At 52.8% G+C, this 12,367-nt stretch overlaps 1 pseudogene; it reads right to left on the bottom strand.

The window, feature by feature from the left end:
* Nucleotides 1-2,643: 2,643 nt before the first annotated feature.
* Nucleotides 2,644-11,780, bottom strand: LOC148221774 (sacsin-like; annotated as a pseudogene).
* Between the last annotated feature and the right edge of the window lie 587 nt (nucleotides 11,781-12,367).

The following is a 12,367-nucleotide window of genomic DNA, read 5'->3' as shown; positions in this document are numbered from 1 at the left end:
TTGGTTGCCCACATTGTGCTCTGCTCCCGTGTGGAATGATCTGAAGTTGTGAGAGGGAGATTTTGCTCCCTGACCTTGGGCTGGCTGTGCAAGAGTGAGCTTGCTGTTCAAATCAGCTCCAGACCAAAAGCTGGGCATGGGGAGCTGCTTCTCCTGTGTCCAGGCAAGGGTAGGCAAGACGTGGGGGTTTGGATTCTGTGTGTAAAGGAATGGAGCAGGTGAGCAGAGTGATGAACTAAACTGAGCAGAGTTTTGTACCAAGGGCTTAACAGCAGCTGCACTGCTGATGCTTTGAGGATGCTTCCCAATCCCGAGATTTGTGAAGGACAGCTTTTGTGGTGTTTGAAATAAGGGAATCATCTCCTCTCTGAATACCCAGCAGGCTGCTGGAGCAGAAGGGAAGCAGAAGAAGAAGAAGAAGAAGAGGACACCAGAAAGGACATGGAATGTGTGCAGGATGTGGCTGCAACATCAGCAGAAGACAAGCCTGAGAAGTGTGAAGCAACCACTGACCCCAGAAGGAGTTATGAGGTAAAATGGGCTTTCACTGCCTGTGCAGAGCCTCAGGCTCCTCTGGAACAGGACACGTTAGCCCAGGCAGCAGGTTGGAGTCCTCTGCTTGTTTGCTTGCCTGTCCCTGTCCCTGCTGTGGCCACAGTATTTTGTTTGTTCTCTCTCTTGTGGCAGCCCATGACTTTCACAAAGGCACCTTCACTCCACTGCCTCCCTCCATGGCCCCGTGTCCCTGGACACACACTGGCCTCTCTTGCACAGCTGCCAGTGAGAGCTTTTTGCCCCCAGTGTTGTCTGGTGCAATTCAGGGTGTCTGAGCAGAGATCTCCTTGCCTTGATGTCCAGAGGTCCTTTTGCTCCATGTTTGCTGACAGGTTTCTCTGACCCTGTCTCCATTCAAATGTGCAGGTGGCACCTGAAGGGAGAAGAATCAGAACTTTGAGGAGAGTGTTCCCCCCAGACTCCTTTACGTTGCCTGTCTGCGAGTCTGCCCAGGAAAATATGTCAGCTTCTGGAGGAGAAGAGTCCTTCAGTAGCTCAGGGGAGCAGCAGCCCTCCTACTGATGCAGAGCCTGTGGAGAAAGTGGTCAGTGGCCCAAATGTGTGCTTTGGAGATCAGAGTTGGGTTCCTAAATGCTGTCAGAACTCTCTCTAATAGAGCTGTGGTGGCTGAGGGATGTACGTGGGAAGGGTTTGCCTGCCATGAACTGGACTTGTTGATCATCTGAGCTGTGTTCAGGGCCAGTCTGGGAGCCTGTTCCTTTCCCCTTGCCCAAGGGCAGAGTGTTGGAGAGGGCTGGAGTTGGAGGCTGTGTCTGCCCCGACAGCCGGTACCGTGGGGCTGTGGATGCTCCTGCCAGCGTGGGCTTGTCTGAGCCGGGCCTTGTGCCTCTTCCAGGTGTCCCTGCTGCAGTCACAGCTGGCCAGACACTGACAGGACGACCTGGAGACCTGTGCAGGGAGCAGGCAGGAGACACTCCCACTGAGTCACAGAAAGTGACGTCTGAGTGCAGAAAGGACCTCCTGACTTCCTACAGTTCTCAGAGAAGCGCCGTGGATCATCTGGATGAAGTCTTAGATTTAGTCAGTAGTTTATGTTTAATGGATAGTATAGGTGTAATTGAACCTTTATACAACTATGTTCCATAGGATGAAGGACATATTTACAGAAAAATAAAGAGTTTATTATGACCATGATTAAACTCAAAGATCTTGATCAGAATTACTACCATTACAGAGAACTATAAGTTCTGGGATGCTGCATTATATTTGAAGCAGCATTGAAGTCATTCTATCCAAGCCAGCAAAAAGAATTCTGAATGAAAGATTGATGCTACTCACCCAAACCAATGACCATGGGCAAACATTTCTCTCAGCTTCAAGGAGTGACCTTGAGGGGCATCATCACTCCAGGGAGGAACCTGCAGAAAGGAAACTCATGTCATGAACCACTTTGGTGAGGGCAGGAGAAGCCTACCATGTCTGGAACTTTTTCATTTGTCCTTAGGAAACTGCAATCTGACTTTTCTCAGAGGCACAGAATCTCAGGCTGGGGGAGGCTGGAGGCACCTCTGGAGGTCACCTTGCCCACCCCCTGCTTCACCAGCGCCAGCCAGAGCCAGCTGTCCAGGATGTGTCCATGTGGCATTTGAGTCTCTCCAGCCATGGAGACTCCACCACCTCCCTGGGCACCTGCCCCAGTGCTCAGCCACCCTCCCAGTGCAGAAGTGTCTCCTGAGCTTAGAGGGCCCCTCCTGTGTGTGTCACTACTGTGCTAAAAAGAGAGAGAAAGGACAGCAACACACACGGACCTCTTTAGGGAAGAAAGGCCAACTTTATTGTACAGACAGCCCGGATTTAAAGTGTGTTATGTGCAGCTATGACAGGACAGTAGTTCATTGGACAATTGGGAAAAACATCCTTAGGACAGTACCTCAGGATGTATCTCACGGGAAAGACACTAGTTGTTAATCTTTATTATGAATTCCACTGTTTTTCACCATATTATCACCTCAGGAGACTTCCTCCCTAACTGAAGCTGTAGTCAGCTTGTCAGCCTGGGAATGGACCTGAGAGTCAGGAGAAATCCAGGCCTGAAAATGAATTTCCAACCTGTAATTCTCTAGCTCTCTAAATGTGTGTGTCTACAGAAACGCTGCCTTTCAGAGCCATGGCCTTAGTGCAGTCTGCAAAAGGAGGGTGCAGGTTCATCAAGTCTGGAGGGATATCCAGTTGAGGCAGAAATTGGATTGAGGCAATTTTCCTCAGGAAATCCTCTGACTCAGGATTTCCCAACAGGATTGCAAGTTTCTTGAGCATCTCCTGCTGTCGGCCCAGCAGTTCTGCAGCATGGCGAGTAGCCCAAGTGGCTTCATGCTCTATCTCCTCAGCCAGTGCCACAAAATCCTCTACATAGAGGCTGGTGCAGACACCTACCTTAAGGAGGAAATCCACAGCTTTCCAATTGGAACATAGCTCCTTAAAGAAAGATTTAGGCACAAAGCAGTTTTGGAGCTGCAGGGTGTGGAAGGAGGGCATGTCATGGTAGAGGTAGGAGGACAGGTGCAGTGCTCTGTGGGCATCTGGCATTATAAAGGCCACCTCCTGAAAAGCTGCCACAATGGCCTCCATGCTCTGAGTGTCACAGATGGGTTGCAGCACAAAGAATAAACATACAGCTTCCATGAGGTTTTGCCATGTGAACTGGGACAGCAGGGAAGCACCACAGTCATGAAGAGCTCTTGATCATCATCTGTGAACTTCCACTTCAAACGCTTGGCCAGCCATTCGTGGATTGGGCTTGTTGTGAGAAACAGCATGCCTTTGTCCAGGTCATACAGCGCTTGGGCATGCTAGGGCACTCCCAGGAACTGTCTGTGGAGCAGCAGCACCTTGTGGAAGGGAGCCACAGCTACATAGCCCCCCCCAAAACTTCCGGAAGAGACGCAAGTGCTGGAGCTGCTCCAGTGCATGTGAATCCAACTTTCCCTTCAGGACAAAGCTCAGCAGGGCTGTCATGTCCTGCTCCCCTAAACCCCCCCAGCAGAGATCAGCTCTTGTGTCTGCCAGATGGGCCACTACACACCTGGGATCTGTGACGTGCAGTGCCCTTGGCTTCAGGCAACAGCGCGCAAAACCACAGGGCAGCAGGGATTGCTGGAGCACAGGGATGCCCGGTTTGTGCAGCACCTTTTCCACTTCGGAGTGACACTCAAAAAGAACCCTGGAGAGGGAGGATAGTCGCAGTAGGTGCTTCGAGTCTGTCTTACTCCCCTGAATAGGCAGCACTGCCATATCCTGGAGATGATCCATGAATGGCTCTGTGTTCATGTCTGAGGTCCTGGTGGGGATTGCACTGACAAAGATTCACAGCCCCTTGAGCCACTTTTCCCCCTCTGTGGTCCACTCCAACTGACCCAATGCCTCCTGGATGAGTGCTGTGGCCTCTGGGAGGCCAAGCTCCTTCACAAAGCAAGGTGGAATCCATGCAGGAATACACTTTTGGGCAAAGTGGTGGCTGTGCTTGGGGAAGACGTGGGCAAAGGAGTTCTTGAAAATGGGGTGGTGGTGGATGCTGAAAGCATTTGGAAAACCATCTTCTGTGGCCAGCAATGGCAGGCCTTCCAGTTCTGCCTTGTCCCAGTCCTTGGAAGTACCTTGGGAGTGCCTGCTCCATCGTGCTAAGTATTGCAGCGGGTAGAAGCAGCTCTGTGGGGTCCTCAGGGGGGTCTTAGCCAGCTTGCAGGGCACAGGCAGAGCCAGGGCCTTGAGGAAGCACTGGAGAGAGGCCGGCCCTAAGACAACAGAGTTCATGTGGGCTTCAACGAACTCCTCATGGATCTGCTGCAGGTGGGTGAATGCTGGAACCAGTTTCATGTTCAGTTGCTGCAGCACTTTCTGGACTTCTGGGCCAGGCATCTCCTCGAGGAAGTATGGCTCTGTTAGCATGTCCCCTCCACCTGGAGATGCCCAGGTTATTGTCACCGTGCTGCCAGGTGATTTCTCATGGTACACAGGCATCAGGGGCAGGCATGCATGCCTGAGGCGCTTGTAGACCTCTCTCACCATGTCCTGAAAGATAAGTAGCACTCTTTTCATAACAGGGAAAAACTGGAGGACGTGGGAGATCAGGTGCTGCTGGCAAAGTTTCAGGGACCTATACTGAAGCTTTTCCGGCCCCAGGTCTTTCCACTGCCTGGTGAAAAAGTAGCAGTATAGAGGAAGTTCCACCAAGCACCAGAGCAAGAAATCATTCCAGGTTGCCTCTGTACAGCCTTTGTTCCAGCTGAGACTGCCCTGGCCACACCCACAGAGAAGTTGGCATTGATGTGCACAGGCAGCCCAGTGATCAAGGGCAGTGGGAGGGTTGTCTTGGTTTGAAAGACAGGTATCTGCCAAAAGATACAGGGGCCTCTTTTTTTTTTTGTAAAGGAGATTATAACCCCCCCCCCTTCACTCTACTATGATTTTGAAATTAAAGGGCTCTCAGGAGAAGATATGGGGGTAGGAATAACAGTTCTTTACTGAGATATATATAGATATAGAGATATAGAGATCTATATATATATAGATATAGAGATATAGAGATCTAGATATAGATAACAAGAGAAACAAAACACAACAATAACTGCTAGATCAACAGCAACCGAGCAGAAAATCCAGCAAACAGTTCTCTCGGTTGTGGACACCTTTCCTCTGAGGTCCAGTTACAGTTCTGGTGCTGCCTGCCAGCCCCTGGTGAGCAGGGAGGAGACGTGGTGATCTCACGTGTCTGGAGGGGCGCTGCGGTGAATTGCGTCTGTGTCCCAGATGGGAAGAGCGGAGGGGAGACACTACTCACAGGTTCCAGGGCAGTGTCAGTCCTGATGATCCAAAAGGATGTGCTGGAGTCAGTAGGAGATGCGGGAGAACGTTTGAGCAGGGAGGTTGTGGGATCCCACAGCCAAGGAAGGCAGCTCCCGGCGCCAGCGTGGCAGAGCCGAGTTTCTAGCTTCTCCGAGCCAGACCAGCGAGAGAGACAGAGAGCAGCCCCTACCCCACCTCTCCTTTTCCGGCGTTGCCCCTTCGCCTCCCCCCTTCGAGAGAAACTGTTGACTTAGCTATCCGAGCTCCTGGGTGTAGCTCCAAATACTTATCATAACAACGGGAAAAATTCCACAGAAGGAAAAGAGGGAAATTCAACCCCCAACAAGGGTGCAGAAGGCTCTGTCCGTGACTCGGTTCAGAGGCTCCAGGCGGGCAGCCACAGCCCCGTAGGGCAGCCATTTAAACTCCTCAGTCCCGCCCTGCATCTCAGTTTGGGAGATCACCCTCCACAAACCTGTGGTCTTGGCCCTGCTATTTTTGACTTTCATGGTATAGGAGAGAGGGGTGGGGCTGTTCCCATCCATAGCTTGGCTTAATCTTGCTTGAAAATCCTGCTTTGCATCACCAGTCGTGAGCTCTGTGGTCACTCACAGCTCCTCCATTAATTCTTTCCCAACTTGAGGGATCTCAGAAGACCACGGTGTGGACATGCTAAGGAAGAGCATCAAGTCCTCATCTTCTTTAACCAGTGCTTCTTTCATGCTCACGAGGTCTTGATCTCGCATGACCATATCAGAGCCTCAGCTGCAGTGTGGAGTGGCAGCCAGAAAAGGACGCCCTGTTTCAGGTTGAAGAAGGATGGTAGGAAGGTGTCAAATGCCTGGAAAATTCTTTGTGAATTCAGTATCAACAGCAAACGTGCTACCAGGCTTCTCAGCTGTGGCTGTGGGCATGTAGTAGAGATGAGAATCAAAGACACAAAGGGTACTGTCTTTGGTCAGGAAAGCTGGGCAGTCAGTAAAGTGGTAGACAGTGGGAGGAATGTTGAATTTGTCTTTACAAATGAGTTGTGGATCAGCCTGTAGATAAGGCTAGCACTGAGAGATAAAAGAAACGATGGGATGGATTCCACTGATTGATGAATGGAAAGAGATATTTGCCTTTACAAACAAACTGTAGGGCTGTTGATAAATGAAATTGGATATCAAAAGATGAAAGAAGCAACGGGGGGAAAACTATGAATTCTATAAGAATTAAAAATTAAAAGGGAGGGTTATACATTAGAGGGGAATTTCAGGTATCAGGCGTTCCGGGAAGTCTGTGCCTCTCAAGTACCTCAGCCAATGGGGAAAGAGAGAGGGAAATGCAGCTGGGAAAATAGGATAAAAAGGAGGCTGCGTCATCCAAAAATTTGAGAGATCCCAGGGGAATGTCCCATGGCCTCTCCCTTTATTCGAATAAAGCACAAAGGACTCCTCTGTCTCCTTTTTGGACATAAACCTCTGGTGTTTGTGGATTAATTTTCCTGACAACAGTGTCAAAGCCAAGCCCCTATTTGCCTGTGACATCGTGCTGATCTTGCTTGCCACGCACCCCCAGATGTTGAATGCTTTCAATGTCCTGCTGCTGGAAGGAAGTGTTACTGTAGATGCAGAGGGCAGGGCTCTGCAGGATGTTCCATTTCTCACTAAAAGTGGCCTTCGCTGGATGCTGCCAGCGGTCCCTCATGAAGCACACAAGCCCCGCACCAGCATCGTCCACATTCTGGAGCACCTCCTTCACCATATCAGGGGCAGGTGCCGAGTGCTCCTTCAAGGATGTTCTTCAGCCGTGTTGGCAAATCTTCACGGGCACCCAGAGGCTCAGGTGATCAGTGATGAGTTTGCTCCTCTGCAGTGCTTGGTGGCATGTGGTGGCCACCCCACAGCACAGGGCTGCATCTCAGGACAGCTGTTTATGGCACAGCAGGACATCTCTGTCCAACAGCATCCATGGTGCATCATTGAAGTGGAGCTTGTCCTGTGGGTGCAAAATGCCCTCCTCATCAGGCAGAAAGAGCTGCTGGGTCTGGCAGGCATCTGGCTGGTTGCCATCTTCTATCAAGCCACAGGACACCAGCCACAGGGTCAGATCCAGCTCTGATGCAGGCAGCGGCTGTCCAGCATGTGTCTCTGCCAGGGTGTAGAGCACTCAGGCATAATCATCCCAGGTGAACGTGTGGCACAGCCCCACACGCTCCCAGAGCTCTCTGCAGGCCTTGTGCTGCTCTTGGAGCTGAGGTATGGGACAGCCTCTAATGACAGTGTCTCGGCCACAGCTGTGACTGGCGCAAAACGGGAGCCCACCAAGATGAAGGGCTCCCCTTGGGCCACTGCAGAAGCCACCTCATCCCAGCTGGAGCGATGTTCCCAGAGCAGCATGTTCAGGTTCTTGTAGCAGCAGTTGTTGCTGTCCTGCAGGGTCTCCAAAGGGAGAGTGCTGGAGCTATGGCTGAGTGCCTGCAACTTAAGGACTGGAGCTGATGGTATCTGCTGGTCCAGCCCCAAAAACGATGATACCTTCTTGGAGAGGCTGAAGTTTTTCCTCAGCGCTTTAGGAGACAAGATAGGATGGATGACCACTAGCAGGGCATGGAGGTGATGGTAGAGCTGGCAGCAGCACGTGGTCACCAGTGGGCAGTGCAGCAGGGAGGAAGGGCACAGTCTGGAAAGTGGCCCACAGGGTATTGTTTGCTCTCTTCTTCACTGCATCCTGAAGTAACTCAAGGATGCAGGCAGCCCTCTGGCAGCCCTGGGCACGATTCTTGGTCCAGACAAGTTGCAAGGTCTTTGCCCTCTCCAGCAGGTCTGGCAGGGCCATGGTGTTCTTCACCATGCCCAGCCTCCTCTCCAGTTGGCTTTATCTCTCCAGGGAAAGGAAGGCATTCCCAGTGGGAAAGCACTCATCCTCAGGGTGGTATAAAGGGGCAGCACAGCCTCTGGGATGTACCAGGTGATTGATGAACTGCAGGTGGCCATGAGGGGTGACAGGGATGCAGGGCACTGTCTTCTGCAGTACTTTGTCCACATCCTCATGAGACATATCCAGTGCATGGAGAAGCAGCAGGTTCTGGTCAACAGCAGGGAGGTTTGTCAAGTTTGGAAGAAGCACAAGCTCACAGACAAAGTGGTTCCAGTCAGAGATTCTAGCATCCAACACCTTCCTGAGGCCCTGCACCTTCCCAGGGAAGGTCACAGCCAACAGGGGATGAGGCACTTTGGGGCAGGGGATGCCACAGGTAGTGGCAAAGACTCACTGTGCTATAGTACCCAGCTTAGGGCGTGTCTCCACAGCCTGGTGCAGGAAGTGGATGTCATGCAGTAAGCACCAGGAGTGCCAGAGGAAAAGAGCCTCGGGCCACTCCTGGCTGCCACAGCCTGGTAGAAACCAATCATGGCAAGTCTGTAAAGGGGTAACAGGCAATGCTAATGTCTGGCCAGATGAGATGATACACAAAGTTCTTCAACTTGCCTGCCTTGTGCATGGCACAGAGATGGTAGAGTGCCTGGAGCCAGGCCATTAGCATGGCAATGTGGAGCAGCACCCGGTTCCACTTGCCCTGCTTCACTGGGTCCCACAGCCCCTTGTGATTTGAGAGGACGCTGAAGGCCCCATGCAGGTGGATTGGCAGCCCTAAGATGACCAGCATGGGAAAGTGGCAGAAAACTTTCCCCTTCTCAGCATTCAGACATGGCACCCACTTGCTATCTTTGGCAGGGGCAAGTGGAAGGGCCACACCAGCCATGGGAGGTGGAGGATGCAGTCCTGCCTGTGTGTTCTGGTGAAACAGTTCCAGCAACTCCTCATCACCCTGACACACCAAAAACAGATGGTGCCACATGGTCCTGGATTCCTCCTCACAGGCTGAGAGCTGTTCGATGGCTGCCCAACTTGGGGGATCCCCAGGGCCTCCAAGTCTCTGATCTCTTTTTGCTGCAGTGTGGCCAGCGGTGTGGTATCCTCTGCAGAGGTGGCCCTGTCTGGCAGCATCTCCAGGGACAGCTCCCTGGATGGCACCGGGACAGGGACAGGCTGAGGGGATGCCACAAGTGTTCCCATGAGTGTCAGGACCCCATCAGGGGCCACACTGTGCAGGGCCACACGGCAGACATGGCAGAGGGAGAGGAAGGCAAGAGCGGCCTCTGTGAGGCAGGTTTGTATGAGGTTGCAGGTGCACTCAGTATCAGAGACCCCTGCAGCAATTTCCGAGGGTTGGGGCGAAGGGGGAAGCAGAAGAGGGTGCCCTGGGCTGAGGCATGGTGCTGTCCACAGCTTTCAGCCTGGCCCAGAAGGGTTCGAAAAGGCCAGGAAGGTCCTGGGTTTCAGAGATGTCCCAGCGCTTGCCAGCACCAGGCAGCACCTGGCATTCAGGGTCCATCACCCCCACATATGGGAGGCTCAGCACACCTGGCAGGTCTGGAGACATGGGAACCACGAAGCCACAGAGATGACATGGACACCAGTGCCTTCCCAGATCATCCTAACCCATCAGTGCCCCAAATGCCCACCCAATGGCCTCAGGTTTATCCCCACGGTGCCTCACATGATCCAACGCTTAAACCCAATTCACCAGTCCTCCCTCAGTATGTCCCCCTAGCCCTGCCCTCCATTGCCAGCCAGCCTTCCCCCAGCCTCCTGGTACTTCAGGGTTCCTCACTTTGGACACAGCCCTCCATTTTGTGAATCCCCAGTGCCTCCCTGTTCTCCCCAGCACCTGTAGTTCAGTACCTCCAGTAAAACCCACATCCCCAGTTCAGTCCCAGCTGAGGCTTCCAGTGCCGCTCACTGCCGAGGTGGTAGACAGAAGTGAAGCCCAAGCTGAAGTGCCTCACAGTGTGGGGATCCTCCTGCTTGTGGGACACCCCTGGGTGCTGAATCCCTGTCCAGCCCTGGGGTGACATCTTGGCGTCATGTTAGGCCAGGAGAGCTGAGCTTGGCAGTCAGCACCATCCATGGGTTAGGGGGGAATTGGGATATGGAGGGGGAATTGTTATTCACACTCAGTGTTCTCACAAGCTCCAGTCCCACAAAACTCCCCTCAGTACCCCTGAGTCCTCCCTGTACCCTCAGTGCCCCCAGCACATCCCAGAACCCCTCACCAGTTCCAGTTCCCCCAGTCCCTCCCAGCACCAGCCAGTGCCACTCCAGGCTCCATCTGGTTTCTTGCAGTGCCCTCAGTGCCTCTCACCCTGGGTGCCCTCCAGTCCCCCTGCAGTGATGTCGACTTCCCACAGAATTCTCATCAGACACAAACGCACCTCGTTAGCGCCAGCATCATCCGTGTTCTGCACCAGCTCCTGGAACTAGGGATCAGTGCCCAGTCACCTGGGCCTCCCAGGCCCTAAGAAGAGAATTGACCCTCTCTCCCAGCTGGGCACCAAGGTCCTGGGGCTGGTGCTGGACAGGGACCAGCTCCACTGCCTGCAGTAACTCTGCCCTGCTGGGCAGCAGATCCCAGACACGTGTGTCCCCTGGGGTCTGACCATGAGGACCTGCTCCCCATCCGGGTACTTCTGCAGGATGCTGTGCAGGTCGTCAAGGAAGATGGGAGCCCGCTGGCAGGTCTCCCTGTAAAGCAGAGAGAGGAAGAGAAGATGTGGGGGAGGCTCTGTAACCAGGACCCCTCTATGTCTTCCTTGGATCCCACAGGATGTGCCTCTCCTTGGAAAGGGTCAAGGACCCCATCTCCTTCCAGGACCCACTGAAACAACCACCCCCAAGGACGACAACCACATTTCTCCAAACCCCCATCTCTTCCTGGGATGCTCCAGTGCCCTGGTTTTGGTTGGGAGAGAGTTAATTTTTTTCCCAGAAGTGAGTCCAGGGCTGTGTTTGGGATTTAGAGTGAGAACAGTGCTGGTTGCACACTGATGTTTGAGTTGGAGTCCAGTCAAGGACTTTTCAGTGTCCCATGCTCTGCCAGCAATGAAAAGAAGAGAGAATGGAATAAAACGTAGAGAAACCAGCAATGCCCAATCGTCTCTCATCATTCACTGATCAATGCCCCACCCATCCCCCAGCAGCAATCAATGGCTCCTGGCCAAGCCCTCCCAGTTTCTGTACTGGGCAAGAGGTTCTGTGGTCCAGAATATCCCTCTGGCCCGTCGAGGTCGGGTCTCCTGGCCATGCTCCTCTCTTGCTGGCAGAGCATGGGACACTGAAAAGTCTTTGGCTTAGAGTGAGCTCAGCAGGGCTCCAATAGTGTGTTACCAATGTTGTTCTCACTCTGAATCCCAAACACAGCGCTGGAGCAGCTTCTGGGGAGAAAATTTTCTCTCCCAGTCAAACCCAAGACATCCAGCAGCCCCCAAAAACCCCTCTCTGTGAGCCCTGACCACCACAGGCTCCACCTCCCTCACTCACCCTTCCGTTCTCCCCACCACCCCAACAGCCCCCTGTGACCCCCAGAATGCTGCAGCCATGCGCTGTGTCCCCGCACAAACCCCACTGACACCAGCGACAGCCCCAGACCCACTCATGCCTTTGGTTGCTTGAGGGCCATGATGGGCACTGCAAAGAGAGCCCTGACAACTGCTCGGAGCTCCCGCCCGCCCTGGTCCCGCCTCCCGGACCAGGAGTCTCAATTCCCCGTTGCACACGCACAGATGGAGAAATGTGGTTTTTTTATGTAGCCGTGGAAAGGAGTTTTAACCCTTTAAGTGCGGCGGAAATAAGATGCACAGCTACATGGTCGTCTTTCATGACAGGAAGAAAGAGACAAGTTTATTCAGAAACACACTTGGTTTTATAGCATGACTCGCAATTCCAAGAGTAGAGAAAAGGTGATTGGTTCAGAGAGAAGACACCCCATTCCCAGGGCCTGGTCACTCACCACAACAGGTGTTCTATCTTTGTTATTAATTCCTTCTTATTTTGACCAAATTATCACCCTGGGAGAAATTCTCCCTAGCCTTGAGCTGGACCAGCTCATCGGCTGGGAACAGATCTGAAAAGCTCCAGCCTGGAATATTTTCCAGGCTGTAATTTTCTTACTTTCTCAATATGTGTC

Source organism: Sturnus vulgaris, chromosome 17, assembly GCF_052056855.1.
Source record: "Sturnus vulgaris isolate bStuVul1 chromosome 17, bStuVul1.hap1, whole genome shotgun sequence".
In the NCBI taxonomy this organism is placed as follows: domain Eukaryota; kingdom Metazoa; phylum Chordata; class Aves; order Passeriformes; family Sturnidae; genus Sturnus; species Sturnus vulgaris.
The sequence above is the reverse complement of the archived record's forward strand: the minus strand, read 5'-3'. Positions and strand labels throughout refer to the sequence as shown.